Consider the following 16,857-nt stretch of genomic DNA (forward strand, 5'->3'; position numbering starts at 1 on the left):
AAGTTCTAGACACCTTTTCATACTTTGTGTCTGGAGTAATTCACTTAATTTCCTCTGCAGTATTGGGCTTTGGCGGTATTTATCATGCACTTCGGGGACCTGAAACTCTTGAAGAATCTTTTCCATTCTTCGGTTACATATGGAAAGATAGAAATAAAATGACTACAATTTTGGGGATTCACTTAATCTTGTTAGGTATAGGTGCTTTTCTTCTAATGTTCAAGGCTCTTTATTTTGGGGGTGTATATGATACCTAGGCTCCTGGGCCGGGGAGGTGGGGGGGATGTAAGAAAAATTACCAACTTGACACTTAGCCCAAGTATTGTATTTGGTTATTTACTAAAATCCCCTTTTGGGGGAAAGGGGTGGATTGTTAGTGTGGATGATTTGGAAGATATAATTGGAGGGCATGTATGGTTAGGTTCCATTTGTATACTTGGTGGAATATGACATATCTTAACCAAACCCTTTGCATGGGCTCACCATGCACTTCTATGGTCTGCAAAGGCTTACTTGTCTTATAGTTTAGATGCTTTATCTATTTGTGGTTTTATTGCTTGTTGCTTTGTCTGGTTCAATAATACCACTTATCCTAGTGAATTTTACGGTCCTACTAGATTGGAAGCTTCTCAAGCTCAAGCATTTACTTTTCTAGTTAGAGACCAACGTCTTATGGCTAACGTGGGATCCGCTTAAGGACCTACCGGTTTAGGTAAATATCTAATATGCTCCCCGACTGGGGAAGTTATTTTTGGAGGAGAAACTATGCATTTTTGGGATCTACGTGCTCACTGGTTAGAACCTCTAAGGGGCCCCAACGGTTTGGACTTGAGTAGGTTGAAAAAAGACATCTAGCCTTGGCAAGAACAGCATTCTATGGAATATATGACTCATGCTCTTTTAGGTTCTATAAATTCCGTGGGGGCATAGTGACCGAGATCAATGTAGTCAATTATGTCGCTCCTAGAAGTTGGTTAGCTACCTTTCATTTTGTTCTAGGATTTTTCCTATTCGTAGGTCATTTATGGCATGTGGGAAGGGCTCGTGCAGCTACCGTAGGATTTGAAAAAGGAATTGATCGTGATTTTGAACCTGCTCTTTTCATGACCCATCTTAATTGAGATGGGAAGCCTGATGCTTAAAGGAGGAATCAATTTGATTCCACCATACATATTAGGTTAGGTGGGTCAAGTCAGATTTAACAATTAATCATTTTCCCCTTCTTTTCAACCCATTTATATCTTCTTCTTTTTTTTCTTAGGTCGGCTATCTTACTTAGCCAAGCCATTTCCCTTTATGATACTGAAAGGGCAAAACCAATAAAATAAAGAAAAGCAATAAATCTATTCACCAACCAAGAAAGGAGAGAGAGGGATTCGAACCCTCGATAGTTCTTTGTTTCGAACTATACCAGTTTTCAAAACCGGAGCTATGAACCACTCAGCCATCTCTCTGAAAGCTAATTTCTATTTTATTTTTTTTCCACTTAATAGAAAGATATTGGGTATGAATCTATAGGCCTATCTGTCTGTATATATATAGATGCATGATCCAGCATGCCCCTTTGTAAAGTAAAAAAGCCACCCTCGATTCTATGCCTTAATAAAAAAAAGTGGCTAAAGTCGGTAATAAGTCATATAGAATCAATGATGGAGTCATGGTAAAATACTTCTATGATGCATTTTGTTTTTTTACAATTTTTTGGTTGATAAGGAGATCAAATGGTATAATTCTTTTGTTAGTAGATTGGAGGATTAGAAACATGACTATTGCTTTCCAATTGGCTATTTTTGCATTAATTGCTACTTCATCAATCTTATTGATTAGTGTACCCGTTGTATTTGCTTCTTCTTATGGTTGGGCGGGTAACAAAAATGTTGTATATTCCGGTACATCATTGTGGATTGAATTAGTCTTTTTGGTAAGTATTCTTAATTCTCTTATCTCTTGAACCTATTCGCTATAGATCTACAACTGACCCCTCCCTGAATTCTTTTAGGTTGTGAGACACATTAAAATTCCATATAAGCCCCAAAAATAAAATACAAATAAAGAAAAAAATTTTAAAAATTAGAAAGAGGGTTCAAACTTATTATATTTGTGTATTTGTTTTGTAAATTTTGTTTACATGAATACGAAATAAATATGTATTATAAATTATATATAAACTATGTAAACAAATATTATATTGAAATAAAATATAATATATAAATATATAATAAGATATATAAACGAAAAAACGGTTATTTATTCTTTTATTCACAATATATCATAATATAATAAATTTTAAAATTATATAAAATTATATTATATATATAATTATATATATTATAAATAACATAAAATATAAAAATGAAAGAGAGTATTTGACCTAGCTTTGCTCAAATATAATCTATACATTTTGTATCAGGGACGAAAAAAAAGATGCAGATATAGTCGAATGGTAAAATTTCTCTTTGCCAAAGAGAAGATGCGGGTTCGATTCCCTCTATCTACCTGGAATAATAACTTTATGTATTTAAGTTAATAGAATAAAGGATAAAGTAAAGTTGATCACAATAGTATATTGGTTCTATCCCCCCTTCTTCTTCTACCGTTCCCAAAGAAAAACACTAATTAATTACTAGTTAACAAATACACAAAGTATGTGTCAGAATAGACCGAAGTATGTGTCAGAATAGACCGAAGTCTCGATAGTTAGCTCTCGGTCTTCTAGTAGAAAAACAACGTCGATGAAGGCATGTAGGTGCATTATTACGGGGTGAGGATTGTAATTTTCCATGAATTTCCCATTTTTCACTCAATGACGTAACTTTGCTTGTTTCTTTTTTTTAGGATCGATGAATCAAATGATATTTTTGTTCCAATTTTTACCTCTTATTCTCCCTCTGAATCAAACTTTTTCTTGCCATAATGGTTCAATTCCTATTAGTTTAGTTTTAATGATACAAGTCGGATCCTAGATGATACGAACCTAGGACGACTTGCTCCTAAACCCGTATTATATTAGCCCGGATCTTAATTAAGTTCAAGTTCTAATGGAATTGACCTCAACCCCTAACCAACCTGTGGTTAGAAATCTTGGTATAATGTAGACACCACAATAGGGGATGGAAAACCTATTGATAAGTCAAGCTAAAACAACCAATTCTCTAATGGTGTTTTAGGTGCTCTCAAAGAACAAAGAGATAATTAATCTCACAAGTATTTTCTCAATCAAATCAAAGTTAATTCTTATTGAAAACTAAGCCTTTAAATAGTCTTTGAAAAGACAACTTAAAAACCCTAGAACATAAAGAAAACCGGCCACCACACATAAAGAAACCTAGTTGGCCGAAACTATACTTCCTTTCCTAATCTAAGTTTGATTAATTAATTCCTTTATATTAAATTAGGAATTAATTAATTTACAATGGAAAGAATAAAATAAAAACCTTCCTAAAGTTATTTGTCCAGAAAATAAATAAATAAAAGCCAAAAAGTAATGGTAGTTTCCTAAAACAAAAAGTAAAAACAAATTAGGAAACTAAAAATGCTAGCCTTTTGATCAAGTTGACTTTGATCAATCTTTGACCTCTCTGAGCTCCAAATCAGCTTCTAGATGCTTTGTAGGATGCCAAATAAGCTTAATATGAAGTCCCACACGTTGCCCACGCTTGGAAAAATAAGAAAAGGCTAATACAGTAAAATACAGTAAAGCCAGCAAGCAATACAGCAAATTCGGCCAAATTGTTGATGCTGTCCGTACAAGCCCTTTTTGATTGCATTTGAAGCTGCTTTAACTTGATTCCATGACCTCTTAGGCATATGTATTGGACCCATAAAGCATTGGAACCATTTCATGCTTCCCGGACTCCAAAAATGTACCAAAACCGTCATCCGGGTCTGTACCAGTCTCCAGCGCTTGTATCAGCAAAACAGGTCTTGGTTCTTTGGTCATGATCATTCCTTCTTGATTATGATTTATCCTTTGAATAAGCACAGCAAGGCTATCCTTGAAATTCTTGGCTTGTGCTCCAGTGATTGGTCCCACTTTCATCCGTAATGGATCGGCACCCCAGCGGGTTATCGGTTGTACAGGTTCGGGCGAATTCGAGATTAAATCATCATCAACTCTCCTTCGGGTATTTTGCTCGTTGGTCCACCATTGGAGTGCATAATGTCCAAACTCCATTGCTGCCAACTTCACCTTTTTACCTTCCGAATAGTTGTGGCAGTCAAAAATCATCTCCATTTTTTCTTCCCACTCCAAATAAGCTTCGGGATCACTTTTACCCATAAAAGGTGGGATGTTAACCTTGATATTTCCCAAATCATCATCTGTATCTTCCCTCCTATATCTTCCATGGCCAGCTCTATCTTGGACAGCAAAATTTTCGTTCATACCTTCCTCAAAGTCTCCACCGAATGGCTCCTCATCAAATTCCTCTCTCGGTCTCTCGCGACCTCCTCGTCCTCGGCCTCGTCCTTCATGGAATTCTTGCCTATTTCTTGTGTTCGTCATTCCTTGTGAGGCTTCTATCCTTCCCATTCTTTGATTCATATGCTCAACTTGAGCACTAACCCACTGTATTGACTCCAAAACAGCTCTCATGTCCACTTGGTCTCCACTCCCGGTAGCTCGGGCATCGCCATGGAATGCTACGGACTCTTCCTCATTGATCCTCAAGGGTGGATCTCCTCTTCTTATTCTAGAATCTGCCATGTTAGTAAAATACTGCAAAAATAAAATAAATCCTCACAATATTCACTCCCTCACGTGTTTCACTCAAACAAGGTCTCGACACTCGTGTTTGCACACTAGTTTCGGCTTTTACCCTCTCTTAAGCTCATACACTCTTGCCTTTTTCCACTCAATGAATTATCTCAAAGTTCTAATTAAAATACCCACAAAACAGCAATTAGATCGCTAGTATGTTTTAATTAAACTTATCCACAAAACAGTAAGCAAAAATAAACAAATACCGAACGGAATGAAAATACCTATTTTCGGTTTTTTTTTTAAGACAAAATAAAGCAAATTAATGAGAAAACTTTGGAATTTTGAAGAATTGGGCCAGATGGTAATATATTATGAGTTCAAGAATAAAATTCTAGAGAAAGAAGTTCAAATACGAACAAGAATCAAGGAGAACAAAAATATAGAAAAGTGTTGGTTGTTGTTCTTTGTAATTCAAGTTTTGTATCAAATCCTTTAACTAATTTTAATCCAAATAATTTAGCACTCAAACTCAAATATCCAGCAGCAAAAACAACTCTCCAGAAACTCCAAATATGGAATAAATAATCAACACAGCAGCAGTTACAAGAAATTTCCAGCAACAAACTTCAACACCAATTTTCAACAAACCGATATATATATTTTTTTTAATATTCGGCTTTCTTCTTTTCTTTTTTTTTCTTTTTTTCACTCACTGAATATCAGACACAACTGCAGTAGCAAGAATAAACAACAAATTTGCAATTCCAACTCCAAAAATTCACCAAACCCGTGACCTCCAAATAAACACAAATGTGCAGTTTTTTTTTTTTTTTTTAAATGTTGCCGCAAACTCTTTTTTTTTTTTTTTAAATAGATGAATGCAAATATTTAAGACTAAAAAAAAACAAAGAAAAATCAACAAAAACTAAAATTAACAAGAACAATGATGAAAAACAACCAATAAACTAGGAAACAAAAATACGATAAAACTAGGAAACTTAACTCAACTAGGAATGAATTTTTTTTTTTTTTTTTAAGATGCAGAATGTGTATGATGATAGAAGCAACCTTAACCTAATGCTAAAATTTCAGAATAACACAAAAACAAATAAAGCAAGTAAAGATAGATCAAACCTGAACAAAATTTAGCTCTGATACCAAATGATACGAATCTAGGACGACCTGCTCCTAAACCCGTATTATATTAGCCCGGATCTTAATTAAGTACAAGTTCTAATGGAATTGACCTCAACCCCTAATCAACCTGTGGTTAGAAACCTTGGTATAATGTAGACGCCACAATAGGGGATGGAAAACCTATTGATAAGTCAAGCTAAAACAACCAATTCTCTAATGGTGTTTTAGGTGCTCTTAAAGAACAAAGAGATAATTAATCTCACAAGTATTTTCTCAATCAAATCAAAGTTAATTCTTATTGAAAACTAAGCCTTTAAATATTCTTTGAAAAGACAACTTAAAAACCCTAGAACATAAAGAAAACCTGCCACCACACATAAAGAAACCTAGTTGGCCGAAACTATACTTCCTTTCCTAATCTAAGTTTGATTAATTAATTCCTTTATATTAAATTAGGAATTAATTAATTTACAATGGAAAGAAAAAAATAAAAACCTTCCTAAAGTTATTTTTCCAGAAAATAAATAAATAAAAGCCAAAAAGTAATGGTAGTTTTCTAAAACAAAAAGTAAAAACAAATTAGGAAACTAAAAATGCTAGCCTTTTGATCAAGTTGACTTTGATCAATCTTTGACCTCTTTGAGCTCCAAATCAGCTTCTAGATGCTTTTTAGGATGCCAAATAAGCTTAATATGAAGTCCCACACGTTGCCCATGCTTGGAAAAATAAGAAAAGGCTAATACAGTAAAATACAGTAAAGCCAGCAAGCAATACAGCAAATTCGGCCAAATTGTTGATGCTGTCCGTACAAGCCCTTTTTGATTGCTTTTAAGGCTGATTTAACTTGATTCCATGACCTCTTAGGCATATGTATTGGACCCATAAAACATTGGAACCATTTCATGCTTCCCGGACTCTAAAAATGTACCAAAACCGTCACCCGGGTCCGTACCAGTCTCCAGCGCTTGTATCAGCAAAACAGGTCTTGGTTCTTTGGTCATGATCATTCCTTCTTGATTATGATTTATCCTTTGAATAAGCACAGCAAGGTTATCCTTGAACTTCTTGGCTTGTGCTCTAGTGATTGGTCCCACCTTCATCCGTAACGGATCAGCACCCCAGCAGGTTGTCGGTTGTACGGGTTCGGGCGGATTCGCATCACTAGACATAGAAATATAAGAAGGCAGTCCCCCTTCTCCACCAAAAGAAATGATATTATCGAGGATAATACAACACATAAGAAAAAGAATTAACCAAATTTTCCTGATGTAGAGGCAATCAAGAAAGCCGTATAAGTGAATACATAACCTACAGAAAAGTGGGCTAACCCAACCAATCTTGCTTGCACAATGGAAAGAGCCACCGGTTTATCTCTCCATCAAATCAAATTAGCCAAAGGTGCTCATTCATGAGCCCATGCTAAAGTTTCAATCAATACCTGCCAATATCCATGCCAGGAAATTAAGAACATAAACCCGGTAGACCAAACAAGATGTCCAAATAAAAACATCCATTGATAATTTGTGAATAGTTTAACCATAAATAATCTTTCAACCATCCCACCAAATAAGTTGAAGACTCATTAAATTGTGAAATGCTACTCTGCCATAATGTGATGTGCTTCCAATTCTAATAAAAAGTCACCCATCCAATGGTATTTAACATCCAAAAAATTGCCAAATAAAATGCATCCCAAGCTGAAATATCATAAGTACCACCTCGTCCTAGACCATCGCAAGGAAAACTATAACTAAAATCCTTTTTATCGGGCATTAACTTGGAACCACATGCATCTAAAGCCCCTTTTACTAAGATCAATGTAGTTGTATGTAAACCTAAAGCAATAGCATGATGAACCAAGAAGCCTTAGGGTCCTATTGTTAAGAATAGTGAATTACTATTCTCATTAACAGCATTTAACCAACCAGGCAACCATATGCTTCGACCTACATTGAACGCGGGACCATTCATTGAAGACAAAAATACATCGAACCCATATGAAGTTTTATCATGAGCCAATTATATCCATTGGGCAAATACAGGTTCGATCAAGATTTGTTTCTTCGGAGTTCCAAAAGCAAGTATGACATCATTATGAACATAAAGTCCTAAAGTATGGATCCCCAGAAAGAGACTGGCCCAACTTAAATGGGATATAATGGCTTCTTTATGGTCTAACATTCTTGCCAATACATTATCCTCATTTTGTTTTGGATTGTAATCTCTAATAAAAAATATAGCTCCATGAGCAAAAGCCCCTGTCATGATGAATCCTGCGAAGTATTGGTGATGAGTATATAAAGCAGCTTGAGTAGTAAAGTCTTGTGCTATGAACGCATAAGCGAGCAAATAGTACATGTCTTGAGTGACCAATGAAGTAATAACCCCTAAAAAGGCTAGAGCAAAGCCTAATTGAAAATGAATCGAATTATTTATTGTGTCATAAAGACCCTTATGTCAACACCCCAATTGCCCCCGGAGGAATATATGCTTTTAAAAGATTTTTTATACTATGCCCAATCCTGAAATTAGTTCTATACATATGACCAACAATAAGAAAAATAAATGCAATAGCTAAATGATGATGAGCAATATCAGTCAGCCATAAACTTCGTTTATGGATGGAATCCTCTGAGAAAGGTTAGAATGGTAGTTCCGGGCCCTTGGGAGGAACCAAATAAATGACTACTTGAATTGGGGTTTTGAGCATAAATATTCCACTGACCTGTAAAAAGTGGGCCTAATCCTTAGGGGTGCGGCAATACATCTAAGAAATTATTCAAATGAACATATTCCCCTCTGGCTCCTGGAATAGCAGCATGACCTAAATGTCCTGTCCAAGCTAAGGAACTTACTTCGAATAGTCCTAATAAATGATGATTGAGGCAATTCGGCATTTTTAAACCAAAAAAATGCTCGGTTTCCATTTCGGTTGTTGTAGGTGTAACCAACCGGCTATTAAAGATTTGGCAGAAGGAAATAATAGAAAAAGAGCTCCATTATAAAGATCTCCATTAGTACATAACCGATTGTATAGCACCACTGATAAACAACAGAATAAGTGATATTCACTGGGCCAAAAGCCCCCCCCCCCCCCCCCCGAGTAAAAGCTTCCACAGCCGATTGACCAAAATGAGGATCCCAAATTGCATGAGCAATAGGTCTTACCCGTAAAGAGTCCTGTACCCATGCCTCAAAGTTTCCTTGCCAAGCTACATGAAACAGATTTTCGAAATTCCACAGAAAAATTATTGCTAATTGCCCAAAATGGAAAGCAAAAATATTCTGATAAAGACGTTCCTCAATAATATCATCATGACTTTCGAAGTCATGTGTAGTAGCAATACCAAACCAAATACAACGAGTAGTGGGGTCCTGAGATAAGCCTTGGCTAAACCTTGGAAATCTTAATACCATAATGCCTTTCAAATCCTCCTAGCCATTATCCTATTGCAATAATTCTTGCTAAGAAGAATGCCTATGTTGTGGCAATTCCACCCAGAAGGTAATGGGTTACTCCTATAGCACATCCTTGGACAATGCTCAAGGCTCTAGGCTGAGTAGCATGAGTAACTTTTAATTTATTATGAGCCCAAACGATGGATTCAATAAGTTCTTGCCAATAACCACACCCGCTGAATAGAAACATTAGACTAAAAGCCCACACAAAGTGAGCACCTAGGAAAAAAAGGCCACTTGTTGTTGAACCAGGGGCCGTTGCGCTAGGTGCTAAAGCATGGGTATTTTGTATCCATTGAGCAAAGATGAGTTGTAATTGTATGGCAATATCTGAAAACGTATCTTGGGGATGCCCTAAAGCGCTTATAGTATCATTATGAATACACAAACCAAAACTGTGAAAGCCTAAAAATATACATACCAAGTTGAGATGTGATATGATTGCATCGCGATGTTTAAAGACACAATCTAATAGATCATTGTATCGAGTAGTTGGATCATAGTCTCTTACCATAAAAATGGCTGCATGCACAGTAGCACCAACTATGAGAAATCCAATAATCCACATGTGATGTGTGAGCAATGAAAGTTGCGTACCATAGTCAGTAGCTAGTATGGATAGGGGGCATCAAATACATATGGTGAGCTACAACAATGGTTAAAAAGCCCAACATAGCTAGGTTAATAGATAACTGAGTGTGCCGTGACGTTGTTAGGATCTCATATAGACCTTTATGACTCTGGCAGTAAATTGGCCTTTATGAGCCTCTAAAATATCTTTTATGCCATGACCAATGCCCCAGTTGGTCCTACACCTGTGACCAGCTATTAGGAAAGAATTGCAATAGCTAAATGATGGTGTACTATATCGGTCAGCCATAGACCCTCGGTTACTGGATCTAATCCTCCATGAAAGTAAGAAATTTTGCATATTTTGACCAACTGAAGGTGAAAAAAGGGGTTGCTCCCTCAGCAAAATTAGGATAAAGCTGAGCCAAAAGATCCAAATTCAAGACAAATTCATGAGGAAGTGGAATCTCTTTAGGATCTACTCCAGCATTTAGAAATTGATTAATCGATAAAGATAGATGTACTTAATGCCCTCCCCAAGAAAGAGACCCAAGTCCTAGTAGCCCTGCCAAATGATGATTCAACATAGATTCTACATCTTGCAACCAAGCCAATTTTGGAGCAGCTTTGTGATAATGGAACCAACCAGAAAAAAGCATTAAGCCCGTAAAAACCAATGCACCAATTGCAGTACAATAGTGCTGTAATTCACTAGTTATTCCAGATGTTTTCTGAAGCTGAAAAAAACCAGAGGTTATTTGTATTCCTCGGAAACCACCGCCTACATCACCATTCAATATTTCTTGACCCACTATTGGCTAAACCACCTAGGCACTAGGCCCAATGTGAGTAGGATCGCTTAGCCATACTTCATAATTGGAAAAACAAGCACCGTTGAAATACATACCACTCAGCCAAAGAAAAATGATGGAGAGTTGGCCGAAATGGGCACTAAATACTTTTCGAGAAATCTCTTCCAAATCATTGATATGGCTATCGAAATCTTGAGCATCAACATGTAGGTGGTTCCGGTGAACGAATAATCATTGAGTCCTCCTCTTTGCAGACAACACATACAAAGAGACCTGCCAATAGTTAAGTAATTAATGAACCTATGAAAGATGTTTAGACTTAGTTTTTTATCTTCTATCTCCCATCTATCTATTTTCTTCAATTATTCACTAGAGAAATTATGATCTATAAGTCGATCCGGGGCAAGTGTTCGGATCTATTATGACATAGCCGAGGTGCGCTTAATGGACCTTTTTAATCTTATAAATGTTTTTGGGCGGCTTTGAATTGATCCAATTCTTTTTTTTGTAACCTAATGTATCAATATCTTAATTAGAAGTTCCTAAATGAAGACACTTTAGGTCTTACATAGAATATATTATTATTACTCTATTCCAAACCGTGTGAACAATCATTAGTCATTACTAAGAGACATACTAGTATTTCTATTTAGTCATTCAAAGGTCTCTTTTACTTTTATTAGTTATTATTATTAACAGCAGAAAAGAAATATATTTTCTAACTTATCTATATATCGTTTATCCCTATGAAATCACAGACGAAATAGAACAATATTAGAAGGAGAAGGGATATAATGAAATTTTTTGATTTGTTCTTCCCAGAGAAATGATCCATTTTATTTGACTAATAGAGACAACAAACAATTCATAAACAATTCATTATAAAAAATAAAAAAATATAAAATAATAAAAATAGTTAGACTAAAATAGTGTTCTCATTCGAAATGCCTTGTGATCTTCAACCAATTTTGCACTTCAATATAACTCCCATGAGTAAGCACTATATCCTGTTTCCAATACTTGGTAGCTTGGTCAAACCAAGCCTCTGCAATTTCATAATCTACTTGTCGAATGGCCTATTTTCCCCGGTTGGAATAGGCGGGTAAATTCCTTCCCTTAGAACCGTACTTGAGAGTTTCTGACCTCATACGGCTCAGCAGTCAAATTCATTTAGTATCTCACTTTTTATTCTATCATATATAATTGAATAAGATTTCTAATGGATCTATCCCATTTTTTTCTCTCGAGTTAACCAAAAGAGGTTATGAGTTTCAAACTTTAATTTTGCTTAATGATTTAATCAGTGTTATCTTTTCTCCCACCTTTATAAAGCATAAGTATTTCCGCTATCATTAGAATTTTATGAAAGGTAACTATCTCGGTTTCATATATAAATTTATATAGAATCTTTGTTTCTTCATAAGAAGGAAAAGACTTACTATCGTTGGGATCTGATGCTACACCGCTGCTCAATACCTTAGGGGGTCAACTCTATTACATAAGTGGATTCCTAACTTTTATCTCATACCATGACATAAGTAAGCAGTTGTTACTGTACCGACTAGAATCTCACGAATTGATCTTTACAGTGCTTCCTTTTCAATTAGACCCTTTATCCATACAATAAAGTATCTAGGCATACCAATTTAGTCATATTTCCACTTCTATGAAGTGCATTTCTTTACTACAATTGATAAAAATCGTTGTTTTGGACGATACATATGTAGAAAGCCTATTTTTTCTAGTATTTATTAACAGATAGTCGCACGTAATGATAGATCACGACCATATTATTAAAATCTTATGGTAAGAATGGGTTCCGCTTTAGTGCCCAAAAACAATATTCCAAAGCTTTCATATGTTCTCCGTTCCTTGTGTGGATAAGGCCTATGTTATAGAGTATATAACTTCAATCATAGGGATTGATTTCTAATCGCATAGCTTCATAATAATTCTGTAAAGCTTCCACATAAGTTCCTTCGGATTGAGCTAATATCCATTACAGTCGTCATTTGATTCAAAGAATCTCTGTTTTAGAACGTACATGAGATTTTCATCTCATATAGCTCCTCCTTTATGTGCTTAATGAGAATAATACATGGAATCCACAAAGATTGAAATGAAATAGTCTCATTATAAACTGAATGGGGCTAATGTTTTTACTAGAAATCTGTAGCCAACCTTCTTGTAAAAAAACCTTTCCTTAACATCAAGCATGTTGGTACTAGATAAAATAAAAAAGGGTGACTCCAACAATTTCTTTGTCTTCAACGCCTATTAGTTTCCAGGAATTAGTCACTTCAATAGTCTTCGATGGTTATATGGGTATCCAAAATACGAACGAGATGGATGTTTATTGTCCCAACCATTCATGTTAGTCCCGATCCTGATAAAGAAAAGGTATAATTTATACCAAAGTTTTCGTTTTGTTGATTCCCAGGGGTAGTGCCTCTTCCCCTATGCCCCCTATTGGTACTAGTGGAGTAGGTTTGACCTAACCCATAGGGTAACCTTTCGCTCAATACTCTAAAATCAACAATTGAAGCATCTGAGGCTGCATTAATCGGGGATATACGACAGAAGGGCTTGTTTTATTTACAAACTTCACCTTCAACAAGCGTAGATTTAATTCAATTTTTTCTTTCTATTCTGAGTGTCTTTCTCCTAAGATTGAGAGTGGTAAAATAAAAAAGTAAAATTATAAAAAAGAAAAAATTAGAAAATATATAAAAAAATATAAAATTGATTTATAACTTTATAATTGATAATTGTAATTTATTATAATTATATAATTATTTATAATTATAATAAATTTATATAATAAATAATTATTTAATAATTATAATTTATTATAACGTAATTAATTTATTTATAATAATATTAATTTATTATATATTTTTATAATTTATTATAACGTAATATTTTATAAAGTCGATTGATTGGGATAAAATTGTATCCTTTAGGAATAGTACATGCACCTTTTGATGCATACGGTTCAACATAAATTGCGAAAAAAAAAAAAGAATCAATGTGTAGATTCTAGCTTTCTTTCTTTTTTTATATTCATAGCATGCTCTTTTTAACTTGTAACAAAGAGGGGATTTTTCTTTCATGTTTCAAGAAAGATGAGTTTTGGCTTGTTTTAATTTATATATAAATTAAAAACCTATAAATAAAAAAAATTTGCTAAACTTATCGAACTAACTTCTCATTGATGTACTGTTTCATCGGGATCCAATCCAAATCATGATGTAATTTCTTGTTCCTAAACGGTCTTCTTCAACTTTTTTTAGGTTTAGACTCTACTCCAAGTAAAGATCCGCCCGATTTGGATTTGCACATATAGGACAAATGCCTCAATACCACATCCTTTTGCTACGACTTCCTTCTTTTTTTTTTTTTTCATTCCATGTCTCCCGCCAAATAGTAAATATTCAATGCATTCTTCACATTACTCTATTAATTAACAATTTGAGATCGTTATTATATATCATCATTATATATTATAAGTGGAAAATCTTTATAAATAGAATATGATATAAGTGGTAATCATAGATATATTACCAATTGGTTTTTTTTTTCCCCTAAACGGAACCTGTTTATTAATATTATATTTCATTTTTTTGGTATAACCAAGCGAACCATAAATTTTAAATTATTATAACTAAGAATATTAATTTGTATACCCCCATAAAAAATAGATTGAATTTCACTTCATTGTATTTCACGCTCCAAATTTTTGATGATTCAATCAACCTTTCTTAGGCGAAAGAGAGGATAACTCGATCATGTAAGAGAACGGGGAACTACCACATGACCAAATATATCTGACAAGTCGTACTATGCATCAATCTACGAAGCATCTTCCTATCCAAGGTGCAAAAAGGAACTTTTGGAACATCAATAAGCATTAAATGAAATAAAAATTAATAACTATAGCTCACTTTGATGTGAAAGCGTAACAATGTATTTATTGTCTTAATAATATTGTTATTTATCCTATTTTATCTATAGATCTAATAAGTTTATAAAGAAGGAAGACAGAAATACTAAAGGAAAATTCTTTCAAATAGGTCCTTTCAATGATGAAAAAAAAATATATAAATGCAGTCACTTATATAAAAGGTATCAACCTCTTACCATTGCGTATTGGTACTTATCGGGTGTAGAATAGATCTACTTCCTTTTGTTCCTACAAAAAAAATTGTTACATTATTACTAAAAGAATAGAACAATATTAATCCTTTCCCCGAGATAATCCACTTAAAAGGGAAGGTCTATAGTATAGTTTTTTTCGAGTGCAATAAAGTTAGAAATTTCCATGGGTTTGCCCTGGTATCATGTTCATACCGTCATATTAAATGATCTCGATCGTTTGCTTGCTGTCCATATAATGCATACAGCTCTGGTTGTTGGTTGGGCCGATTCGATGGCTCTATACGAATTATTGGTTTTTGACCCCTCTGACCCTATTCTAGATCTAATGTGGAGATAAAGGTTGTTTGTTATACCCTTCATGGCTCGTTTAGGAATAACCAATTCATAGGGCGGTTGGAGTATCATAGGAAGGATTATAATGAATCCAGGTATTTGGAGTTACGAAGGCATGGCCGGTGCACATATTGTGTTTTCTGGCTTATGCTTTTTGGCAGCTATCTGGCACTGGGTGTATTGGGATCTAGAAATATTTTGTTATGATCATTCAGGAAAACCATCTTTGGATTTCCCCAAAATCTTTGGAATTCATTTATTTCTTTCAGGGCTGGCTTGATTTGGTTTTGGAGCATTTCATGTAACAGGATTGTATGGTCCGAGAATATGGGTATCCAATCCTTATGGACTAACCGGAAGGGTACAATCTATAAATCTGGCATGGGGTGTGGAAGGTTTTGATCTTTTTGTTCTGGGAGGAATAGCCTCTCATCATATTGCAGCAAGGACCTTGGGCATATTGGTGGGTTTATTCCATCTTAGCGTCCATCCGCCCCAATGTCTATACAAAGGAACTATGTGGTATGGTTTGGCAACTACCCCGATTAAATTATTTGGTCCCACTTGTTATCAATGGGATCAAGGATACTTTGAACAAGAAATATATCGACAAGTTGGTGCTGGGCTAGCCAAAAATCAAAGTTTATCCGAAGCTTGGTCTAAAATTCCTGAAAAATTAGCTTTTTATGATTACATCGGCAATAATCCAGCAAAGGGGAGATTATTCAAAGCAGCCTCAATGGACAATGGGGATGGAATTGCTGTTGGGTGGTTAGGACACCTTATTTTTAGAGATAAAGAGGGTCATGAACTTTTTGTACGTCATATGCCTACTTTTTTTAAAACATTTCCGGCTGTTTTGATAGACGGAGACAGAGTTGTTAGAGCCGATGTTCCTTTTAGAAGGGTAGAATCGAAATATAGTGTCGAACAAGTAGGTGTAACTGTTGAGTTCTATGGCAGCAAACTCAATGGAGTCTGTTATAGTGATCCTGCTACTGTGAAAAAATATGCTAGACGTGCTCAATTGGGTGAAATTTTTTAATTAGATCGTGCTACTTTGAAATTCGACAATGTTTTTGGTAGCAGTCCAAGAGGTTGGTTTACTTTTGAACTTTTGTATTTGACAAATGTTTTGGGGGGATCTCTGAAGTAGATGGTGGTTAATAGAGTAATCGTTGATTATAATTTCCCATATGACTACTGCATCCAACACGAAACTTGTGTCTGGTAGTAAAACACTTATTCGCCTGTTGAGATCTAATTCGATCTTCATAGATTTATCAAGATATTTTCTTCCAAAGTTTTGTTATAGCATCTATAACAGCCTCTGGTTTAGGTGGACAGCCAGGCAAATAGACATCTACAGAAATTAGCTTATCGACCCCCTGAATAGTATTATAAGAATCGGTATTGAACATCCCCCCTGTTATTGTACATGCTCCCATAGCAATAACATATTTCGGTTCAAGCATTTGTTCATATAATCTCACTAAGGATGGGGCCATTTTCATTGTTACTCTACCCACTGTTAAAATTAGGTCTACCTATCTAGGACTAGATTTTGGCACCAGTCCATAACGATCAAAGTCTAATCGCGATCCTATTAATGAAGCAAATTCAATAAAGCAACAACTGGTACCATAGAGAAGTGGCACTGGAGAGTCTTAACCAATTTGAAATATC

General features: G+C 35.0%; 2 pseudogenes; one reads left to right on the top strand and one right to left on the bottom strand.

The window, feature by feature from the left end:
• Positions 1 to 7,088: 7,088 nt before the first annotated feature.
• On the bottom strand, positions 7,089 to 9,256 carry LOC125423713 (photosystem I P700 chlorophyll a apoprotein A2-like; annotated as a pseudogene).
• Positions 9,257 to 15,001: 5,745 nt separating this feature from the next.
• On the top strand, positions 15,002 to 16,216 carry LOC125423934 (photosystem II CP47 reaction center protein-like; annotated as a pseudogene).
• The last annotated feature ends 641 nt before the right edge of the window (positions 16,217 to 16,857 follow it).

Source organism: Ziziphus jujuba, chromosome 7 (assembly GCF_031755915.1).
Source record: "Ziziphus jujuba cultivar Dongzao chromosome 7, ASM3175591v1".
Taxonomy (NCBI): Eukaryota; Viridiplantae; Streptophyta; class Magnoliopsida; order Rosales; family Rhamnaceae; genus Ziziphus; species Ziziphus jujuba.